The 23,659-nt window shown below is 47.6% G+C and overlaps 1 long non-coding RNA gene across 1 annotated transcript; it reads right to left on the minus strand.

Moving 5' to 3' along the window:
• Positions 1-1,798: 1,798 nt before the first annotated feature.
• LOC123382009 lies at positions 1,799-22,493 on the minus strand. Its single transcript, XR_006589730.1, has 3 exons — positions 20,651-22,493; positions 5,834-5,973; positions 1,799-2,853 (listed from the first exon to the last, which is right to left on the minus strand). It is a non-coding gene; the product is annotated as an uncharacterized LOC123382009 (long non-coding RNA).
• Between the last annotated feature and the right edge of the window lie 1,166 nt (positions 22,494-23,659).

Genomic DNA, 23,659 nt, shown 5'->3' on the forward strand with positions numbered 1-23,659 from the left:
TCATGGTCTAGTGGGAGAGTCAAACGTGCACGTAGATATGTTTTGATAAACCAACCTGAATAAAGCTAGATCAACAAGACGGACATCTAGACAAAACAAAGCAAATGAGCTGGGAACGAGAAGAGATGTTGGATTGGCAGTGACAGCCTGTCAGACTCTAGGAAGGGATCACACAGAAACAGAGTGGGTGAGCCGTAACCAAGCTGGGTTAATGTTAGATTGTGCAAGACTTCTAACGCCTAGCGAAAGGGTTTGGACTTTATCATCCAGTTAATGTTAAGGTAGAGGAGTGACATTAAAAACATAGCATTAAGATTCATTTCTGTCCTCTGAGTTCAGTGGGTGGATGGGCACAACAAATGGCAGGATAACCAGCGGACCAGTGAGGAAGCCCCGGGCATGCAATCATAGGGCCTTGGCCGTCAGGGAGAAAGGAATGGAGACAATGAGCTCAGTAAAGAAAGTCTAGATAGATAGGGCTTGCCCTTGGTTGGCTAGCCAAGGGGAACTAGTTAAGATGAAGACTAGGAAAAATAATGGCGCACCACCAGGAATGCAGGATAGCCTTTGAAAATGGTTATGAACAGGGGTGCCTGGGTGGCTCAGTCGGTTAAGTGTAAGTGTCTGACTTCAGCTCAGGTCATGATCTCGCAGTCTGTGGGTTCGAGCCTCACGTCGAGCTCTGTGCTGACAGCTCGGAGCCCAGAGCCTGCTTCGGATTCTGTGTCTCCCTCTCTCTCTCTCTCTCTCTCTGTCCCTCCCCCCAATCACACCCCCTCTGTCACTCTGTGTCTCTCAAAAATGAATAAGTGTTAAAAAACATTTTCTTAATGGTTATGAGCATTACATAGCAATATGGGGAAATGTTATGATATTACAGTAAGTGAAAAGAACGGAATTTTTTATTTTTATTATTTTTATTTTTATTTTTTAACGTTTATTTATTTTTGAGACAGAGAGAGACAGCGCATGAACGGGGGAGGGTCAGAGAGAGGGAGACACAGAATCCGAAACAGGCTCCAAGCTCTGAGCTGTCAGCATGGAGCCCGACGCGGGGCTCGAACTCACGGACCGCGAGATCGTGACCTGAGCCGAAGTCGGCCGCTCAACCGACTGAGCCACCCAGGCGCCCCAAGAACAGAATTTTTTAAATCACATGTGCCTGTGATTACAGATATCTTTTTAAAGCACAAGAAAGAGGGGCGCCTGAGTGGCTCAGTCAGTTAAGCATCCGACTTCGGCTCAGGTCATGATCTTGCGGTTCGTGAGTTCGAGCTCCGCGTCGGGCTCTGTGCTGACCGCTCGGAGCCTGGAGCCTGCTTCGGATTCTGTGTCTCCCTCTCTTTCTGTCCCTCCCCTGCTCATGTTCTGTCTCTCTCTGTCTCAAAAATAAATAAAACATTAAAATTTTTACAAAAATAAATAAATAAATAAAGCACAAGAAATAGGGGAGCCTGAGTGACTCAGTCAGTTAAGTGTCCAACTTCAGCTCAGGTCATGATCTCATGGTTCCTGAGTTTGAGCCCCACATCGAGTTCTGTGCTGATAGCTCAGAGCCTGGAGCCTGCTTCGGATTCTGTGTGTGTGTGTCTCTCTCTCTGCCCCTCCCCTGCATGCACTCTGTCTCTCTCTCTCAAAAATAAACAAACATTAAGGTTGATTACTCATTAAAAAATAATAATGATAAAATAAAACACAAGAAGGAATAAACCAAACAGATTAGTTATCCTACTCCAAAAACTTCTTTCTACTTGGTTAGTGTTTTGGACTGAATTGTGTCCCCCCCCCCCCCCCCCGTCAAAATTCATATGTGGAAGCCCTAACACCCAGTGTAATTGTATCTGGAGACAGGACCTTTAAGGGGTAACTAAAGTTAAATGAGGGTTTGGCCCTGATCTGGTAGGACTGGTGTCCTTCTAAGAAGAGGAAGAGACACCAGGGCTCGCTCTCTGCCTCCACACGTGCCCAAAGAAAAGGCCAAGTGAGCACATAGCAAGAAGGCACCATCTTCAAGCGGAGGAGAGAGGCTTTACCAGGAACCAAGACTACTGGCACCTTGATCTTGGACGTCTGTTGCTGGATTTGTGGTTTAAGCAGCCCAGTCTGTAGGATTTTGTTATGGCAACCCGAGTGGATTCATCCAGTCTGCTAATCAGACACCAAGCCCTGCCGATTCCTCCTTTGCAATTCTCCTTACGATCACGGCTTCCTTCCTCACCATTCCCACTGCAAGCGTGGCTCAAGGCCACCTTGTGCCCATATGAATGCAATCGGTTCTTTCATCTTTCTGGCTCTGCACTTCCGGACTTGCTTCTCATACTCCCATCCACAAACTCTCACCTAGCTCCACCCTGACCATCATCTCAAACTTCTGAGGCATTTGAATCTGACAACTGATATTTTCCTCTAGCACCAACCCTCAGCTCCCTCTTCCTAGAACGCTCAGCGCTCACCTCTCAGGTGCAAGTTCTCTGGCCTCTCCAGGTGGACTACAGTTTTTTCATCGTAGGTGTGGAAAGATATCCAGTGCAGACAGGCACTCAAATGGCTGGAGTGAAGACACCAGCCTCTCCGCCTCATCTCTGCCTGTCTTTCCTTAGCTCCATATGCCCAGGCTTGTACCGCAGACAGCATTTTCCCCATGGAGGGAAGGAGGACCGTCGGCAGCCTTAAGCCTAAAGCATCCTAGCTCACCACACTTCATGGGAAAACAAAGTTTCTTTCTCTTAGCATCCACGTGTCAAAATCCGAGAGGGACTGTGACTGGTCCTTCTTGGGTCAAGTGCAAGAGGTAGATTCTAACAGGCCAGAGCTAGGTCACAATACTGTAGTTTGCAAGAACAAGAGAAGCCCCTAAAAGAGAAAAAGATGTTGGGCAGATAAAAGCAAATGTCAGGGCACCTGGGTGGCTCAGTCGGTTAAGCGTCTGACTCTTTTTTTTTTTTTTTTAACGTTTATTTATTTTTGAGACAGAGAGAGACAGAGCATGAACGGGGGAGGGTCAGAGAGAGAGGGAGACACAGAATCCGAAACAGGCTCCAGGCTCTGAGCGGTCAGCCCAGAGCCCGACACAGGGCTCGAACTCACAGACCGTGAGATCATGACCTGAGCCGAAGTCGGATGCTTAACTGACTGAGCCACCCAGGCGCCCCGCGTCTGACTCTTGATTTCAACTCAGGTCATGATCTCATGCTTTGTAAGATTGAGCCCCCAGTCTGCGCTGTCAGCACAGAGCCTGCTTGGGATTCTTTCTCTCTCTCTCTCTCTCTCTCTCTGCCCCTTCCCCACTCTCTTTCTCTCTCAAAATAAATAAATAAGTAAACATTTTTAAAAAGATAAAAGCAAATGTCAGGTCTTCCAGGCAATACCAGCCCAGCACACAGGACAGCCTGCCCAGGGTCACGGTCACTGACTTGGCTGCATCCCGCAAAAGTGAATCAAACAGCACCTCCCTAGACAGAGCCCAACACCCTGTACTCCCCCGCACCCTCTGGGCCATAGGTAATCTATTCCAATTGGTAATCCAATACAGAAGCATTTGTGCATTTCTTGGAACAATGGAAATGTTTTTCTTCCACAATGATTCATACAAGCCTGGCTGTGGGGTGTTACAAAGAAGGGAAAACAGATACTGACATCTCGGATGCAGAACTCTGAGTTCTTCCAGAACAAAGCTGGGCCCCAATTTGACAAGGAAGGATCTGCTTCATGATACAAAGGGGAAAAATGTGTCCCGGCTTTAAAGTTAGGCTAACACTGGATTAGAGCACAAAATACATCTTCAGAAGCTGTGTCCTGAGAGGTCCTTTAGCTATGGTAAGCCAAGGCTGGCGACGGGAAAGTGAATTGGCACACGTATACATTGTTAGGGGGCATGCAAACTAGCCTTTCCAGGAGCGATGTCTTTAAATGCCAATACCCTTTGACCCACAAATTTCATTTCCAGGAATTCACTCTAAGCAAACAAAAAAAGCTGTTCACTGTGGTATTATTTATGACAGTGAAAATTTAGGAGCAACATGAAGGAATGCTTAGATGTCTTTATGGTGAATCCTCTCCACGGGATATTTTTCAGCAATTAAAAATGACATCTAGGGGTGCCTGGGTGGCTCAGTGAGTGAAGCATGTGACTCTTGATTTCAGCTCAGGTCATGATCTCTGGTTCACGGAATCGAGCCCCATGTGGGGCTCTGCACTGACATCCCGAAGCCTGCTTGGGATTCTCTCTCTCCTGCTCTCTGCCCCTCCCCCACTTATGCATGCATATGCATGCGTGCACTGTCCCTCTCTCAAAATAAGTAAGCAAACATTTTTTTTAAAAATCAAAATACTATTTCTGATTTTCAGTTTGTCAGAGCTCAAAGACATTGTTAACAATCTGTGTTGGTGATGGTATGGGAAACACGTACTTTTACATGTTATTTGACTGGCAATCGGATAGTATCTATCAAAACTTAAAGTGAACATTTTAAAACAAATCTGCCGACTTGGCAAAATTTCACTGCCAGGAACTTACTCTACAGATATTACTGACACATGTGCATAAAGAGTAAGTCCGTTGCTTGAAACACTGTCTATAAGAACAAAAGAAAGGACTAATCCTCAGTAGGAGACTGGATAATACATTATGGTACATCCATGCAATATATATACTATTAGCTGTTAAAAAGAAAGACCATGTCAAAACCATATGTGCTTTTGTGGGATGATTGCCAAGATACAGTCAGTGAAAAAAATCAAGAAAGGAAAAAAAAAAATGAAGAATGCCAAACAGTATGTCTGGTCTTCCACTATTTGCCTAGGAAAAAAGCTCATTTCTGTTTGAATATGCACAGACTTTCACAAGATACACAAGCAAGTGATTACAATGTTTCCTCTGGGGAGGATGACTGAGGTCAAGGGTGGCAAAGAGACTTCATTGTACACTGGGTAATATGTGGATTTTTTTAAAATCATGAGTGTGTATTTCCTTTAAAAGAAAAAAAGATAAAAATTGGGGTGCCTGGATGGCTCAGTCGGTTAAGCATCCAACTTGGGCTCAGGTCATGATCTCACAGTTCGTGAGTTCGAGCCCTGTGTCAGGCTCTGTGCTGACAGCTCAGAACCTGGAGCCTGCTTCAGATTCTGTGTGTGTCTCTCTCTCTCTCTGCCCCTCCCCAGCTCATGCTCTGTCTCTCTCTCTCTCCCTCTCTCTCTCTCTCAAACATAAACATTAGAAAAATAATAATAAAATAAAAAATAATTTAAAAAGACAAAAATAAAATACATGGGCTCTAAAAAGGATGTCTATGTATGTTTACAGTTACGTAGATAAATACCTGTATCATTCTGTTAAGTGAGAAAGGTAAGTTAAAGATTGTGTATATGGTATATTCACAGTTATGTAAGAGGAGGAAAAATGTTTGGAGAAAAAAGACTGGACAAAAATGAGGAAACGTACCAAAGTGTTAATGTTGGGACTAAACCTGACTTATCTTTTAACTTTTTCTGTAGTTTCCAAAATGTCTTTAATAATCACATTTCACGGGGCGCCTGGGTGGCTCAGTCGGTTAAGCGTCCGACTTCAACTCAGGTCACGATCTCGCGGTCCGTGAGTTCGAGCCCCACGTCGGGCTCTGGGCTGACCGCTCAGAGCCTGGAGCCTGCTTCCGATTCTGTGTCTCCCTCTCTCTCTGCCCCTCCCCCGTTCATGCTCTGTCTCTCTCTGTCCCAAAAATAAATAAACGTTAAAAAAAAAAATTAAAAAAAAAATAATAATAATCACATTTCACTTTACAATGGAAAAAATAAACTTTAAAAAGCTACGTCAAATTAAAATACAGTATCCACCCACCTTTGCAGTCCAAACGCAGAAGGTAAAGTCAGAGAGACGAGAAGCGAATATACCACTCAAACTCCTTTCGACTCCACGATTCTGCATTAATGAAGTTGTGATTTTTTTTCTCCTTTTTACTTTCTCCAGCTTGGCAAGCGCTGCCGACAAAGACAAGACATAGTTCATCAATCAGCCAAAAGGAAACTGTATTTATAATACCCAATATAATGACTATGCAGCTGAATAAGCTTTATCAGACATTACTGCATTGCAAACTGATACCACCTTTTGGGAAAGCAATTTGGCTATATGAACTTGCAACTATAAAAGGTGGCCCAGTAATTTGACTTCTGGAATCCTAGGGAAGAAACCTGAAATACTAGCATAGTTTATGCGAAAAGATCTTACTTAAGAATGGTACGCAGGAGCGCCTGAGTGGCCCAATCAGTTCAGTGTCCAACTTCGGCTCAGGTCATGATCTCACAGTTCGTGAGTTTGAGCCCCGTGTTGGACTCCACACTGGTGGTGCGGAGCCTGCTTGGGATTCTCTCTCTCCCCCTCTCTGTCTCTGCCCCTTCCCTGAGGGCTCTCTCTCTCTCTCTCTCTCTCTCTCTCTCTCTCTCTCTCAATAATAAATAAATAGGGGCGCCTGGGTGGCTCAGTCGGTTGAGCGTCCGACTTCGGCTCAGGTCATGATCTCACGGTTTGTGAGTTCGAGCCCCGCATCGGACTCTGTGCTGACAGCTCAGAGCCTGGAGCCTGCTTCAGATTCTGTGTGTGTCTCTCTCTCTGCCCCTACCCACTCACACTCTGTCTCTCTCTCCTTCAAAAATAAATGAACATTAAAAAAACAATTTTAAATAAATAAACTTTAAAAAAAAAGACTGGAATGCAACCATTAAAAAAGTACAATTATGAAGAGCATGTGGCAACAGGGGAAAATGTTTACGCTACAGTGTTTGCATGTGAAAGAAAAAGAATACAGACATGCATATGTGGACACGCGTAGACCAGATCATTACAACCACTTCATAAAATGCCCATGAAAAAAGCCCCAGAAGGAAGTACATCAACACGGTCACAATAGTTGCATTTAGGTGGTAGGATCTTGGGGAAGTTCTGGGGATTTTTCTCCTTTTCTCTTTTCCAAAATGCTTATAATGTATCCTTTGTTAAAATGATATACTTATAAATGCTTAAAAATTTGAAGTCTGGGCTGTTCCACAGGAAATGATTACCCTTTCTGTCACTGCGTCTCTATGTCCCATTAGTGAAAACAAAGGCCCTTCACCTCATGTAATAATAACAGTCACTGATATTTATTACGCAACCACCTTCTGCCAAGTGGTGGTCACATATTTTAGTTCGATTAATCCAGTGAAGTAGAGATTCTTATTACCATTTGGCAGATGGGGACAATTGAGACGCAGGCTAAACGATACAACGAAGAGGTGGCAGCATCAGGAGCAAACCCAGGTCCTTCTCGCCTCAAACCCAGTGCTTCCCACCATGTCACAATAACTACCCAAAACAGTTCTTGGGGTCCAGGGTGTGCCACAAGAGTGCTAATGCTTTATATACTTTTTTTTTTCATTTATTAACCCTATAGATCTAGATGGCGTTCTCATTTTATAAATGAGGAAACAGCAGCTAAGGGAGCTTAAGGGACCAACATACCACACGGTTGGTAAGTGGCAGAACAAGGATTCTAACGCAAGTTGGCCTATGTTGGTAACCATGATGCTCTTGTGCCTTCCCACGACAAGGAAAACGCAGACACTCTGAGCCTGGGAACATGGGGCACCATCCCCGGCACAGCCACTGTCAAGAAAAGGAAGCATCTGGCAGGAAGGTGAACACGGTAGAAGGTGGGTTCCCGGGCTGTCCCGGCCAGGCGGGGCCGGCTCTGTGCACACCCACACACCTGAGGCCCCAGGCTGGATGAGCGGGGCTGTGCAGAGACATCCATGTGGCCTGGCCTAGGGCCAGCACAGATGTCACGCCCTCCTGCCAGCACTGATAGTGCTCATGCTAACCCGCCAAAAAAGCCTGAAGAGGGGCGCCTGGGTGGCGCAGTCGGTTAAGCGTCCGACTTCAGCCAGGTCACGATCTCGCGGTCCGGGAGTTCGAGCCCCGCGTCAGGCTCTGGGCTGATGGCTCGGAGCCTGGAGCCTGTTTCCGATTCTGTGTCTCCCTCTCTCTCTGCCCCTTCCCCGTTCATGCTCTGTCTCTCTCTGTCCCAAAAATAAATAAACGTTGAAAAAAAAAAATTTTTTTTTTAAAATAAATAAAAAAATAAAAAAATAAAAAAGCCTGAAGAAAAGCCGATAAAGCTCTCTTTAAGGATTCCTGGTTCTCGGGTTGTGTGTGGAGAGACAACGCTGGTGGAAAATTCCAGCGCCACCTGGCTTGGCGAAAGACAGTGAGGTCTCGCGCGTCCTTGACCCCCAGGAGCCATAGGGCCCTGCTGGGACCTGAAATCCAGGACGAGGCTGGAGCTCTGTGCCTGGACCCAGAGGCTGAGCAAACAACACGTTATAGGACTCAAACTCTCGCAGGGAACAGGAAGCCCAGGTCAGCCTTGGGGTGGCCAAGCCAGAGGGACTCAGGCCAGAAGCCAAGGGAGGCCTGAGAATGGTCAGAGGGCATCTGAGTTGCGGGCAGAGCTGAGTGGACAGACCGGCCCCAAAGAGAGCTCTGAGGATATAGAATATTGGGGACCCTCAAACACTGCTGGTACAAGTGACCCTGGATCCAGGCCTTTGAAAGACAGCTTGGTGTTACCTGGGACGCATCCTGTGGCACGGTGACTCTGCCCATCATAACATACTCAGAGAAGCCCTTCCACCACATGGGCCCCAGAAAGTTCGTAGGAGTGCTCCTCATAAAAACAAAAGCCACAAAAGGCCCAAACATCCATGGACATGAGAATGTACCAAAAATATGTATACTCTAGGGGAGCCTGGGTGGCTCCGTTAGTCAAATGTCCAACTCTTGATCTCAGCCCAGCTCTTGATCTCAGAGCCGTGAGTTCAAGTCCCACACTGGGGCCCCACATATATATGGGGCACCTGAGTGGGCTCAGTTGATTAAGTGCCAGACTCTTGATTTTGGCTCAGGTCATGATCTCGTGGTTTGTGAGTTCGGGTCGCACGTTGGGCTCTGCTCAGGCAGCGTACAGCCTGCTAGGGATCCTCTCTCTCTGCCCCTCCCGGGCTCATGTTTTCTCTCTCTCTGTCTCTCTCTCCCTCTGCCCAATAAATAAATAAACTTAAAAATATACAGTCTATGCATATACTGAAATACTATATAGCCACGAAAACAAGTGAATCCCATACGCACACTGCAAACACATTGTAAAATAAAGCAAATCGCCATATGATATATTCGGTGTGATTTCATTTAGAAGAAGTCCAAAAAACTCTCCAGACTGAACAACATCTTGATTAGGGATGCAGGCTCAAGTTGTAAAATCAGACAAGTGAGAGAATGACGAGCACAAAATTCATGGTGGTCACCTGCAAGGGTACTGAGTAGACAGGGTGGAATGTGGGACACACAGGGCGTTTTGAAAGCACTGGGAATAGTGTCTTTGCTGAGTTAAGTGCTGGGCACTGGGTATTTATCTTTATTCTTTTTCTGAGCTGACCCCATGCATTACATATACACTCACGTGTATACATAAAATACTTCAGATTTAAAAAGGAAACCTCAAGAAAAATCACATTAGTGAGCTGTTGCTTGTTTTTGTTTGTTTGTTTGTTTGTTTGTTTTTTTCCCAACGTTTATTTATTTTTTTGGGACAGAGAGAGACAGAGCATGAACGGGGGAGGGGCAGAGAGAGAGGGAGACACAGAATCGGAAACAGGCTCCAGGCTCTGAGCCATCAGCCCAGAGCCCGACGCGGGGCTCGAACTCCGGGACCGCGAGATCGTGACCTGGCTGAAGTCGGACGCTTAACCGACTGCGCCACCCAGGCGCCCCTGAGCTGTTGCTTGTTAAATGGAGGTGGCCCCACACTGGCCAGCCAGCCCTGCTCTGACCAGCCCCGCTGACTGTGAACGCCCAGAGGAGGGAGGGTATGGGCGCAGGCTGGCATAGGGAAAGGGAGTGCAGAGGACAAAGGGCACGTCTGAAGTTAGAAGGCTGAGTTCAAATGCCATCTTTGCTACCAGTTGACTGCAGGACTCTGGGCAAGTAACTAAACTTCTCTGAGATTGGGGCACCTGGGCGGCTCAGTCAGCTAAGTGTCCGACTTCGGCTCAGGTCATGATCTCGTGGTCCGTGAGTTTGAGCCCCGCGTCGGGCTCTGTACTGATGGCTCAGAGCCTGGAACCTGCATCAGATTCTGTCTCCCTCTATCTCTGCCCCTCCCCCGCTCGCACTCTGCCTCTCTCTCTCTCAAAATTAACCCTAAGTATAATTATTATTATTATTATAAACTAAGATAAAAAGAATAAACTTCTCTGAGAGTAAGTGTCACTTGCCATAGGAGGCGTAAGCTAAGAAAGACCCTAGACTTTTATCCCTAAATCTTTAGCACAACAGCATCTTGTTTGGCACAGAGTAATAAACGTACTTCAAATACCCAGACTTATCATGAGAAAAACACCTGACCAGTTCTCCGTGAAACTGTCACGTCAAGGTCAACAAAAACAGGAAGGCACAAAAGGACAAATGCTGCATGATTCTGCTCCTACGAGGTGCTGAGAATAGTCAGATTCATAGAGAAAATAGTACAGGGGCACCCGGCTGGCTCAGTCAGGAAAGCCTGGGACTCTTGATGTCTGGGTCCTGAGTTCAAGCCCCACGTCGGGTGTAGAGATTACTTTAAAAGATAAATAAATAAACTAAAAAAGGAAGGAAGGAAGGAAGGAAGGAAGGAAGGAAGGAAGGAAGGAAGGAAGGAGGAAGGAAGTATACAGGTTACCAAGGGCTGGGAGGAGGGGAAAACAGGGTGTTGTTGTTTAACGGGTACGGAGTTTTTCTGGGATGATGGCAAAGTGGTGAAGGCTGTATGACAATGTGAATGGACATAATGCTGCTGAAATATGGTTGTATTTTATGTTTTGTGTCTCGCTGCAATTTTATTTTATGTTTTTAAGTTTATTTATTTTGAGAGAGACAGAGACAGCACATGTCGGAGAAGGGCAGAGAGAGAGAGGGAGACGGAGAATCATGAGCAGGCACCACACTGTCAGCGCAGAGCCTGATGCAGGGCTCAAACCACGAACCGTGAGATCATGACCTGAGCTGAAACCAAGAGCCAGACGCCTAACCGACTGAACCACCCAGGCGTCCTTTGCTGCAATTTAATAAATAAATAAATAAATAAATAAATAAATAAATAAATAAATAAATAAATAAATAAATAAATAAATAAACGGAATAAAAAATGAGACACCACCACAACAGCAGCCAAGCAGAGCCTAAAAAGACCTGACAAGTAAATGTAATGTGGTTTCCTGGATGGGATCCTGGAACAGAAAAAGACATTGGGCAAAACTGCAGAAAATCTATATAAACCGTAGACTTCAGTTAATCATAACGTGTTAACACTGCTTCATTCATTATAACGAAGGTATCATATTCATGTAATACGTTAGTAAAGAAGGAAACTAAGTGTGGGGTAGATGGGAACTCTGAACTATCTTCTCAGTTTTTCTGAAAACCTAAAAATAGGTGTGCCTGGGTGGCTCAGTCGTTTAAGTGTCTGACTTCAGCTCAGGTCATGATCTCACAGTTTGTGGATCCGAGCCCCACGTCGGGCTCTGTGCTGACAGGTCGGAGCCTGGAGCCTGTGTCAGATTCTGTGCCTCCTTCTCTCTCTGGCCCTCTCCTGCTTGCACTCTCTCTCTGTCTCTCTCAAAAATAAAATAAACATTAAAAAAAAAAGAAATTAAAAAAAATAATAAAATCTAAAAATAAACTCTAAAAACTAAAATTACATATAAATGAGTGTATCTATGTAAATCCATATAATTATATATAAAATCACAAATTTTTTTTAAATACATACACACATATAGTAAAGGAAGGATAAAAGGGACTAAGGGATTGAGGGAAAGAAGTTTCCTGACATTGAATGTAAGGTGTCAAAACAGAAGGGGGGGAGACAGGGAGGGGATGTGGGCCAGGCCCTAAGCCTCAGTTTTCAGGACATTCCTGGGGTGTGGGGGCAGCAGGGGGCAGGGGGGCAAGTTACCAGCCCAATGGCAGATCCTCAACCACAGACCGACCACGTCCGTGTTCTTGTCGTTCTCGTCCTGCCCACCTACCCAGAAACAGTGGCCCTGACTATAAGTTGGTCTCTCCCTGCCCTCCTAAATCTTCCTCCCCAATCTTTGAGGAAGAATGGATTAATTGCTCTTCATTTCATATTTCTTACCACCGACATTCTACATTTGACACCTCTTCTTCAAAACCAGACCCAGGGCCTGGCAGACCACTGAGAGACCACAGAAAGGCCACCCGAACTGGGAGCTTCTGCCCCCTGGCCCCCTCATGAGCTCCATCAAAACAGAGAGTCTCCCAGTAACACGGAGTCACAGAATCTATGAGGCCACCCACCCCTCAGCCCTTGCAAAGGGCCTTTCCAAGCCTTTCTAAGTAAGGAGCTGAGGCCCACAGGGTCCATGTGACTTGTCTAAGATCACAGCTAGTTGAAGGCGGGGCTGAGATCAGGACCCAGGATTCCTGAACCCAGGCTTTTCTCCTATAATGTGCTGCCTTCCTGCATCTGACATTTAATGCACTTCTGTTTCTGGCAATAGAGCCGGCTAGACACTCTGAACTACTTCCTGCTGAAACGTTAAAACTGCTGGGTAAAATGTTTCACTCCTTTAAAGGCACCAAGTGAGCTGGCGAAAAGGGTCAGAGGCCAAAAAAGAAGGGAAAGCAGGAACCCGGACAGGATGTGGACACTGGCTTTCTCCCCGAGGAAACACGCCAAAGCCAAGCAACCTTGGGCTTCGGTTTTCAAGGCCTGTTGGGCACATGAAAGGGGAGACAAAGCCTCGCGCCGGCAAGGTGGGGAATCTGACAGAGAACTTTCTGCGAAGCTGGGCCCTATCTCCAGGACAGGAGTGGGCTAGAAATAAGTTCATGAAATAAAACTCTTCACAGAGGAGCAAGGAAAACTGCCCATGTTAAGTAAACATTGCAAGTGGGTGGAAAGAAAAAAAAAATTTTACCCTAAGAATTCTTTAACCACAAGCCAGCTCTCATATTTAAATTCGTATGGTGGGCAAAACTCCTCAAGCCAACTGAGCAAGGCTTTAAGGGGGCAGGAGAGTTAGTCATATGACTGTCTAGGGGCAGAGCATTCCAGGCAGGGAGAGGCAATTGCCAATTCAAAGGTCCTAAGGCAGGGCCATGCCTGGCTTGTTCCAGGAACAAGAACAGGCCTCAGGGCCTGGAATGGAGACAGCCAAGGGGAAGGAGAAGAAGATGACGTCACAGAAGTAACAGGAGACCAGGTTGGACAAGGCCTGGTGTGCCGCTGTAAAACCGTGGACTCTCTGAAATGCCAAGCCTCTGGAAGAGGCTCAGAAGTGAGGTGATCTAACTTACACATTAAAAGGATTGCCCTGGGGGGGGGGGGGGGCGCCTGGGTGGCTCAGTCGGTTAAGCATCTGACTTGGCTCAGGTCAGGGGCTGGCTTTGGCTCAGCCCCACATTGGGCTCTGTGCTGACAGCTCGGGGCCTGGATCCTGCGTTGGATTCTGTGTCTTCCCTTCTTTCTGCCCTTCCCCCACTCATGCTCTCTCTCTGTTTCTCAATAGTAAATAAACGTTAAAAAAAAAATTTTTTTTTTTTTAAAAGGATTGCCCTGGGGCACCTGGGTGGCTCAGTCCATTGAGTGTCTGACTTCAGCTTAGGTCATGATCTCGCAGTTCGTGAGTTCAAGCCCTACATCGGGCTCTGTGCTGACAATGCAGAGCTGGAGCCTGCTTCAGATTCTGTCTCCCTCCCTCTCTCTCTCTGCCCCTCCCCTGCTTGTGTTCTCTCTCTCAAAAATAAACAAATAAATAAACTTTAAAAAAATGGATTGCCCTGGGGTGCCTGGGTGGCTCAGTAGGTTAAACATCCAACACTTAATTTTGGCTCAGGTCATGAACTCATGGGTCGGTGAGTTTGAGCCCCGTGTGGGGCTCTGAGCTGACGTTGTAGAGCCTGCTTGGGATTCTCTCTCTCTCCCACTCTGTTCCTCCCCAGCTCAGTCTCGTGTACTCCAGATAGATAGAAAGATAGATAGATAAACTTAAAAAATAAAAGGATTGCCCTGTGGTGATGGCTGCACAAGAATATGAATGTATTTAATGCCACTGCACCATATGCATTAAAATGGTAAATTTTATATTCTGTGTATTTTACCACAATTTTTTAAAAAAATGATCACCTTGGGGGCGCCTGGGTGGCTCAGTCGGTAGAGCAACCGACTTCAGCTCAGGTCATGATCTCACAGTTTGTGAGTTCGAGCCCCGCGTCGGGCTCTGTGCAGACAGCTCAGAGCCTGGAGCCTGCTTCGGATTCTATGTCTCCCTGTCTCTCTGCCCCTCCCCCACTCATGCTCTGTCTCTCTCTGTCTCAGAAATAAACATTAAAAAAAAAAAAAATGATCACCCTGGCTCCTGTGCTCAGAATATGTGGAATGAAAGCTTGAAGATCAAATTGAAAGGTATTCCCACTAATCGAGATGAAAAATGATGCTGGCTCCAGTAAGGATGATATAGCAGGAGAGGAGATGAGGTCATATTGCGAATGTGCCTGGAAGCCAAATAGGTTCCTGACATTGTGTGTAACGTATCAAACGAAGGAAAGATCACAATGACCCCGAGCTTTCTGGCCTGAGCAACTGGAAGGACAAAACTGCCGTTGACTGAATAGGGGGCAGGTTTATAGGTGACAACAGGAAGTTAAGTTTGGGACTTGCTGGCTGTGATGTCTGTTAAACATTCAAGGGGAGACGTCAAGTGTTGGTGAAAAGGCAGAGCCACTGGAAGCTTCGAACACTCCTAGGGGAGTGAAAGTCAGAACCGCCTTGGAGAACCCTTTGTCAGTTACCTACTAAAGCTAAACATGTGTGTCTTCTGTGACCCAGCCACTCCATCCCTAGGTGCGTGCCTGATAGCAATTAAAGACATGAAGGAGAACACTCAAACCAGCCGGCATTCCTCAGAATAACCCTAAACTGGACAAAATCCATCCACAGTGGATTCAATGGTGACATATTCACATAATGATGTATTATCCGGCAATGCACATAAGCAAGCTATTGCTATGCAATCACGTGGATGAATCTCCGGTCACGGAATATAATCTTTGCAGAGTATAAAGTCAGACAGAGGGAGAATAAAAAGCCGGTGGCCAATTTATTCAAAAGCAGATGAAACATGTATTCAAACAAAAACTTGCACGTGAATGTCCACAGCGGCACCACTCGTGACAGCCAAGAGGTGGAAACGACCCAAATGGCCATCAACAGATGAGTGGATGAAGACATGTGGTATATAGTGATATGATAGAGTATTATTTAGCCATAATAAAGAATTAAATTTCAGTACCTGCTACAACATGGATAACGTTGACAACATTACGCTAAGTAAAATAAGCCAGGTACAGAGGCCATATATTGTGTGGTTTCATTTATAATGAAATATCCAGAACAGGCAGGTCCATAGAAACAAAAGGCAGATGAGTGGTTGCCAGGGGCTGAGAATGGGGGATGGGGCGTGACTGCTAATGGTCATGGGGTTTCCTTTCTGAAGTGACCTAGGTAATGGTGATGGCTGCACAACATTATGAGTGTGCTAAATGCCACTGAACTGCATGCTTTAATGTGGTTAAAATGGGGGGCACTTGGCTGGCTCGGTCAGAAGGGCATGTGACTCTTGATCTCGGGTCGTGAGTTCAAGTCCCACACTAGGCATAGAGATTACTTTTAAAAAAATAGCTGGGGCACCTTGGTGGCTCAGTCAGTTGAGCGTCTGACTTCAGCCCACGTCATGATCTCAAGGTTCAGGAGTTCAAGCCCCACATTGGGCTGCTCACTGCTGTCGGCACAGAGCCCACTTCCAGTCCTCTGTCCCCCTCTCTGTCTGCCCCTCCTCCACTTGTGCTCTCTCTCTCTCTCTCTCTCAAAAATAAACACCAAAAAAAGTGGTTAAAATGGTAAATGTTATATGTATTTTACCACAATCAACTAAAAAAAGATAAAACTAATGTGTCGTGTTATAATCAGGATAGTGGTTACCTTGGAGTATAGAGAGGGCTGTGTGGGAGGAAGCACAGGATGCCGGGGGTGCTGGTAGTATACATTTTTTTAAACCTGTATGGTAGTGACATGAGTGTGTCCATCTTGCAAAGAGTCATTGAGCCAAAGAGACAAGTAAAGACAATTCTTTCAAGGAGTTTTGCTGCAAAGTGGGGCCGAGAAAGTGGGCAGGAGCTATAGAGGAAGTAGGACGGAGGGAGGGTTGTTTTCAGATCCGAGAGACAATCATAGTGAGTTTGTTTTGTTTTTTTTTAATGTTTGTTTATTTTTGAGAGAGGGAGAAAAACAGAGCACGAGGAGGGGAGGGGCAGAGAGAGAGGGAGACACAGAATCCGAAGCAGGCTCCAGGCTCTGAGCTGTCAGCACAGAACCCGACTCAGGGCTCGAACCCATGACTGTGAGATCAAGACCTGAGCCGAAGTCACACATTCAACCGACTGAGCCACCCAGGCGCCCCTGAGACAGTCATGGTTTTTGTGCACACAAGAATAATCTAAGAAGGAAGGGGGAAGCAGACAACGAGGGAAAGGTGGGAGAGAATTGCTTCAAGTGGACCCTGAGCGAGGCGGAGGACCCGGGGTCTCGTGCGGGAGTGGGGGGTCTGCGGTCAGTCCACCCGCAGGAACAAGCGGGAAACTGATCACATGAGTGTCAGAGCTGGGGAGCAGTGGTTATTGCCCCCAGTTCACCAGTGAGCAGTCTGACAGTCGGGGAGAAGAGCAGACTGCCCACGCTCACATAGCTGGAGCCAGAAGTGGAAACCTGGTCGGCCTGACTGCAGGTGCACCACACCCGGCTGCCCGAGAGCCTCAAGTTCACCTCCCTACCACGCAAAGCAGCATCTTCTATTGTCCATCCTGAAATAGCTTCTCAAACTCTTAGGAGTGGCGCCCTAGGTTTCTAAGCATCCTGGGATTTAATGAACAAGGCTGTTCCACCTTGTCGATATGCCTGATCATTTAAAGGACTGGTATTACACGTCTTCCTCAGCCCTCATTCTTCCAGGCTGAAGAATCCTAACTGGGGAGCTTGCCCTCGTGGTAAAAGCCATTCATCACTCTACTGTCTGGCCCCTTTCCAGTTCTATTACAACTTTCTTGGAATGCAGAGGCCATAACAACAGAAACCACAGTGGCTTCCATTTTGAAGAGCCTTTTACAGGGACATGAGCCCCATTTATATATTCACACCGATGGTCAGCAGGGCTGTGACTCACCCAAGTCACACAGAGGGACAACAATAGAGCCCAGCAGAGGAGACTTCCAACTGCCGTGACCTCACACCCAACGGCCTACAGATGGGCACATACAGGAGTCAGGGCACATTCAGCTGCAAGTGATGGGGAAAGGTTCTATCAGGCTGGCTTAAAGCGGGGCGCCTGGGTGGCTCAGTTGATTGAGCATGTGACTCCTGATTTCGGCCCAGGTCATGATCTCACAGTTTGTGGGTTCAAGACCCACATCGGGCTCTGTGCTGACAGCGCAGAGCCTGCTTGGGATTCTCTGTCTCCTTCTCTCTCTACCCCTCCCCTGTTTGCACTCTCTCTCAAAAATAAATAAACTTTAAAAAAAAAAAAAAAAAAGATGGGCTTGAAGCATTAAGGAGGATTTACTGAATAACATAACTGGAAGTCCTAAAGTAAGCAGGCTTCTGGGCTGGTTGACAGGGGCTCAATGATGTCATCATGGTCCCAGTTTCATTCTGTCTTGCCATCTGCAGGGGCTGCACTGAGTTGTAGGACAGCCCCCTCCCACCAGAAAAAGATATGCCTCCCTCCTAAGCCCTGGAACCTCTGAATGTGAACCTCTGACCCTTATGTGCAAAAAGGGTCTTTGTAGATGCAATTAAGTTAAGGATCTTACCATGAGATCACCCGGGACTAGAGGGTGGGCCCTAAATCCAATGACACATACACCCTTATAAGAGACAGAAGAGCAGACAGACCCAGAGAGGAAGGCCACAAGGAGAGGAGGCAGTGACTGTAGTGAGTGGCTGCAAGCCAAGGAATTCTGGCAGCCACCAAAAGCTGAAAGAGTCAGAGAACATAATCTCCCCTAGGGCCTCTGGAGGAAGCACAGCCCTGCTGACAACTTGACTTTGAACTTCTGGACTCTAGAACCATGAAAAAATAAATTTCTTTTGTCTTCAGCCACCACATTCATGGCAATTTGTTAGGCAGCCTAGGAGACTAATACAGGGGACTAGAGATTCCATGATGAGGGTTAACTTAGGCCTGAACTCCATGCCCTGCCCCTATGTCCAGGGGTGGGGGTAGCTTTTCCCAAGGTCCACAGGCCGCAGGAGAAAGGGGTGGTCTTCAAGAGGAGGAGGGATGGATGTAGGAAAGGTAACCAGAACGTCCACCCCAGTCACCCTGTAAAGACAGAGTGCCATCTCCTGAGCATCTGACGGACTCTCTCTGGGAGAGAGAAAAGCATAGGAAATACAAAGGGTACTCCGAGGCATGACCTTCACACGTTGGAGGTACGGGGCTGCACCGCCCAGAGGTATCCTCCAAACCCTGAGAACAAAGTTGAACACGTGGAGCACAGAGAACCTTCCTCTACAAACAGTGGGTGTGCAAGTGTACTGGGGCTGCAAAGATCACGCACACGGAGGAGCCCATGGCATCCACCCGGTTGCCTAAGGCAGGACCCCAGGGTCCTCCCAGACTCCTTCCTATCCCTCCTCCCACCCTCGGTCCGTCCCCACTCCTGCCAGCTCTACCTTCCATAACCAGTTCCGATCGGTCAGTGTCCCTCTGTCTCCATAGCTATCACTCTGCTTGAGGTCACCACCCTCTCTCACTAGGTTGCAGCTCCCAGACGCTCCCTGCCTTCCATCTCGGCCCCCACCACCATGCTCCACCGGGAACTAGAAGGATCTTCTGAAAATGAGGGTCTGCCCATGGCTCATTCCTGCTGCACACCTCTCAAGCCCCTTGGCATAGGTCTCAGGCCCCTTTTCTCATCACCTGCCATCACCATCACCACATCCCTCACCAGCTCTCCAAATACATGAGTCCTCTCGAAGCACACGCAGTGCATCTGCCTGGACAATCCCCCCCACTACTTGCCTGGCCAAGTCCTCAAGGGCTCAGCCCCGGGGCCCTCTTCTTGGAGTCGTCACCTGGAGCGCCCTCCCCTTCTGGGTTCCCACCGCACGCTGGGCTTGGGCAGTCCTCCTGTGCTGCCACCCTGCCCTATGGCTCTGAGCCCCCCAAGAGCAGAAACCAGGTCCCCCACCCCTCCGTCCTCAGCACACGGCATACAGCAGGTGCTCTGAAAGAAACGGATTGGGGAACCTGGGTGGCTCCGTCGGCTCAGCATCTAACTTCAACTCAGGGCATGATCTCACAGTTTTTGGTTTCGAGCCCCATGTCGGGCTATGTGCTGACAGTGCGAAGCCTGCTGGGATTCTGTGTCTCCTTCTCTCTCTGCCCCTCCCCTGCTTGCACTCTCTCTCCCTCAAAATTAAATAAACATTAAAAAAAAACCTGGAAAAAAAAAAAGAAACCAATGAGTAAAGATCAAACCCGCATTGCAGTCCCTTGCTTTTTCTGAAACAAAATTCGTCCTAGACTTTTGCTATATCTCAATGTTTTCCTTGGGGTGCCTAGGTGGTTCAGTCTGCTAAACAACCCACTTCAGCTCAGGTCTTGATCTCACAGTTCGTGACTTCAAGTCCCGCGTTGGGCTCTGTGCTCACAGCTCAGAGCCTGAAGCCTGCTTCAGATTCTGTGTCTCCCTCTCTCTGTGTCCCTACCCCACTCGTGCTCTCTCTCTCTCTCTCACTCTCTCTCAAAAATAAACATTTTTAAAAAATATTAAATCTCAGTGTTTCCCATCTTGGCAGAGCAAGCATAGAAGCCCAGATAATGGGTCAAATCCTACCTTTGTGAGGCCAAAGGGCCAATTATTTCACCTCCCTGAGCCTCGACTCCTCCCTATGTAAAATGAGAATTAATAAGCCTTCCTTCATAAGGAAAACCACCTAACATATCATCTGGCACAGGGAGGCAGCACAGCGTGTTTTCCTTTCCTTCGCATATGTGCACACTTTGCTTGAAGTCAGCAAGCATATGCTAAGCACCCACCATGCACCAGACTCTGGGGTAGGTGTTGGGGGGCACGTAACGAGGATGACCCTTCCCTTAGATTTCACAGTAATCCTTCCTGACAGATGTCATCTCTAAAATCAGGAGTAAGTCCTGCCTCTGGATTCACAAGTGGATTGCTAACCCTCGGGCAGCCCGTTCGCAGGAAAGTAGCCCTGAGCCAGCTCAGCTTCAGCTCCAGCGACCCTCGCCCAGTGGATCTCGCAGAAGGCAGTGCGCCGATGGGTCTTTACCGCCACCAGCTGGACAATCGGAATAAGGCCACAGGCAGCAGCCAGGAGAAATTCAGGTACCTGCCGGCGGTTGCCAAACACACGGCCCTAACTTCTCTATCTGCCACGTTTATTCAACAGCTCGGAAGTGGTCAGAGGAAATTGCTGCTGAAATCAAAATCCTCTCACCAGAAAAAAAAAAAAATTGTTTTAAGGCAAAACAACTGCACCTTGCAATGGTCAGAATTGGAAACGTGCCTCCTGGGGAACGTTCTCTCTCTGGACTCCAAGGGGAGGACCAAAAAAAACCCTGTAAGGTGGAGGGAAGGATCTTCTTCAGAAACCATGGCTATGTTTACTCCATGGGCCATTGTCAAGTACAGACCCTCGCGGCATTCTGAAAATCTTGGTGCCCTGGAACCCAACTGAACTGTCCTCCTGCCCATAAACACCTGCAGGATCTAGCTCAGTCCTGGAACCAGCTCAGTAGAAACTGCCAGAAGCGGAGAGGCCGTTCTTTCCAAAGACCTTCGCTTTGCGGCCAGACTCACTAAGTCAACAAAGTTGGAGCCAGCCCCGCTGCTCGCCTTCCTGTCACGCCCTCCAACTTCTTCTCCCTGGCCTGCCACGCTCACACACACGTGTACACACACACACAGACACAGTCCTCTGGATCCAGCATTCTGTTATTTGCGTGGGGAGTCTGCCTGGGAGAACTGGGAGGCAGAATCCAGACAGGCTACAGCCAGGGTCTGGGGTTTTCTCCTTCTCCATATTCCAACCATCTTATGGAAGATTGGGTCCAAGAAGGTAAACTCTGGAAAACCAAGGGCAGTGCAGCACCAAGGTATTTACTTAGCCAATGAATGTGCTTCCGTCTTCCTGGAAGGCGGTCTCAAATTTCCTCAGTGCAGTGGAACTTTGCTCAGTCCAGCCAGTCACTTCTATATGTAGGAGTGGTCGCCTGCAGCCTTTACGGTCAACCCACCCAGCCACTCAGGTATTTGAGAACAAAGTGAGGGAAGACTCACTCACCTGCTATACCCTCCTGGGGTCTCATGATGACCAAACTGTCCCCACGTTAAGCACAGCACCAAACTAATTTAGGGGTAGAGTGAAAGGGTGCCTTCCCTCAGAATTTCCCAAAGGGAAGAAAGTCATAACAGACAGAAACACACTGGAGCCATCAAAAACCCCCACAAAATTACCTACAGAAATTATGAATGGCATGGTTCTGTTTCTTCTGCTTCAGTGCCAAAATTGAAAGATTTCCATCCAGACAGAACATAAAAACAAAAAATTACCAGCACTCTGGTATTAATCAACCCATGATACTTGAATTTTTCTTTTAAGTAGGCTCCACGCCCAGCAGGGAACCCAGCGACGGGCCTGAACTCATGACCCTGAGATCAAGACCTGAGCTGAGATCAAGAGTCAGACGTTTAACCATGATGCCCCCGCTCCATGATGATACTTTCCATACACCATCTCTGCTGAGCTGATGACCTACATCCCCCGGCCCAAGCAGTAACTTGTTCTCATCTGGTAAGTTTCTGTTAATATTGCTTCTCTTGCATTTGCGGCGTTCGAGAAGCAAAACTAACGTTCTCTCTCACCATCTTACTTTCCAACCCTGAGCTTCCACCGGGGCCTCTGCGGTTCTCCTTACATCCTCATGCAGTACCAAGTGGGGGCAGTGGGCACAAGGTCAGCTCATATCCGTCTTCAAAGGTTCTCCCTGTCCCACGGCCCCTCTGGGTCCATCAGGTTCTCTGCACGCTTGAGTCCTGAGCACGTTCCTGCAAGATGGTCCTGACTGCCTACGAGAACCAACAGCTGTCACGCTCTGAGGACCTAACTTCCCAGGACAGGCCAGGAAGCAGGGCTCATGTGCCACCTGCTCTTCGCCTTCCCAGATCTGTCTTCTGCATTTTTCTTCTCACAACCCAGGGGGCTTGGGGGAGAGGGACTGAGGACTGTCTTTCTTCAAGACACATAGTCTGTTGGTCCAAAACCTGTTGCCTCTTTACAAGAATAGAAAGAAAGAGAGAGGGAGAGAGAGAGGAAGGAAGGAAGGAAGGGAGGGAGGGAGGGAGGGAGGGAGGGAGGGAGGGAGGGAAGGAGAGAGGGAGGGAGGAGGAAAGAAAAGAAAAAGAAACATTTAGAAAGAAAATAAGCCCCTTCTTGTAAAACAGAAGATAGAAAAATGTCTTGGCTGTCTTTGACCGTGTCACATGCCTCCACTAAGGCAACGAACAGCATGCTTACATGGAGAGAGGGCGTGAGAGAAACAAAGGCATATCACAAATGTCATCTGGTCACTTGATAAACACGTATTTACCCTCCTTTCCCTCACTCAAGATTTTTGCTGTGGTCAGCTGTGATTCCTTGCTTGGTAAATGACACTGTTTGAAAGAAAGGTCAGAATCAAGTTTTCTCTCTTGTTCCTCCGAACAGTCCCTCAGGCACCTACATTTCTCCACTGGCTTCCTTCTCCTTCTTTCTCTCCGTTCCCTTCTTGTCTCTCCCATCGCTGCCTCTTCCCAGGCTGGCTCACACATCCCGAGAGAAGCTGGCTGGAAGTCACCATTGCCCCCAGTCAAGAGACACAACAGTGCCAAAGGCACAGCTCAAGTGGCCACGTGCATGCCCCAAAACATTTTAGCCTGAAATGTCCATGCCCCCACCCCGGCACCTGCCCCAAGCCAGTACATTATACGAACACTTTCTTTTTTTTAATGTTTATTTATTTTTGAGAGAGGGTGCAAGCAGGGGCGGGGCAGAGAGAGAGAGAGAGGGAGAGCAAGAATCTCAAGCAGGCTCTACACTCTTAGCCTGGAGCCCGATGCTCACGTGGCTTCATCTCATGAACCGTGAGATCATGACCTAAGCCGAAGTCAAGAGCTGGATGCTTAATGGACTGAGCCACCCAGGCGCCTCATTATATGAACACTTTCTAATTCCTACATCCCAAAATGCCCTTTTTAGCCTTCATCTTACTTGCTCTCTGTAAAAGATGGTCATTCCCTCCTTAAAACTCTCTTCTTAGGGGTGCTGGGTGGCTCAGTCAGTTAAGCATCCGACTTCAGCTCAGGTCATGACCTCACAGTTCGTGAGTTCAAGTCCCGCGTCGGGCTCTGTGCTCACAGCTCAGAGCCTGGACCCTGCTTCAGATTCTGTGTCTCCCTCTCTCTCTGCCCCTCCCCCACTCACACTCTGTCTCTGTCTCTTGAAAATAA

The sequence above is a fragment of the Felis catus genome, chromosome E1 (genome assembly GCF_018350175.1).
Source record: "Felis catus isolate Fca126 chromosome E1, F.catus_Fca126_mat1.0, whole genome shotgun sequence".
NCBI classification, from domain to species: domain Eukaryota; kingdom Metazoa; phylum Chordata; class Mammalia; order Carnivora; family Felidae; genus Felis; species Felis catus.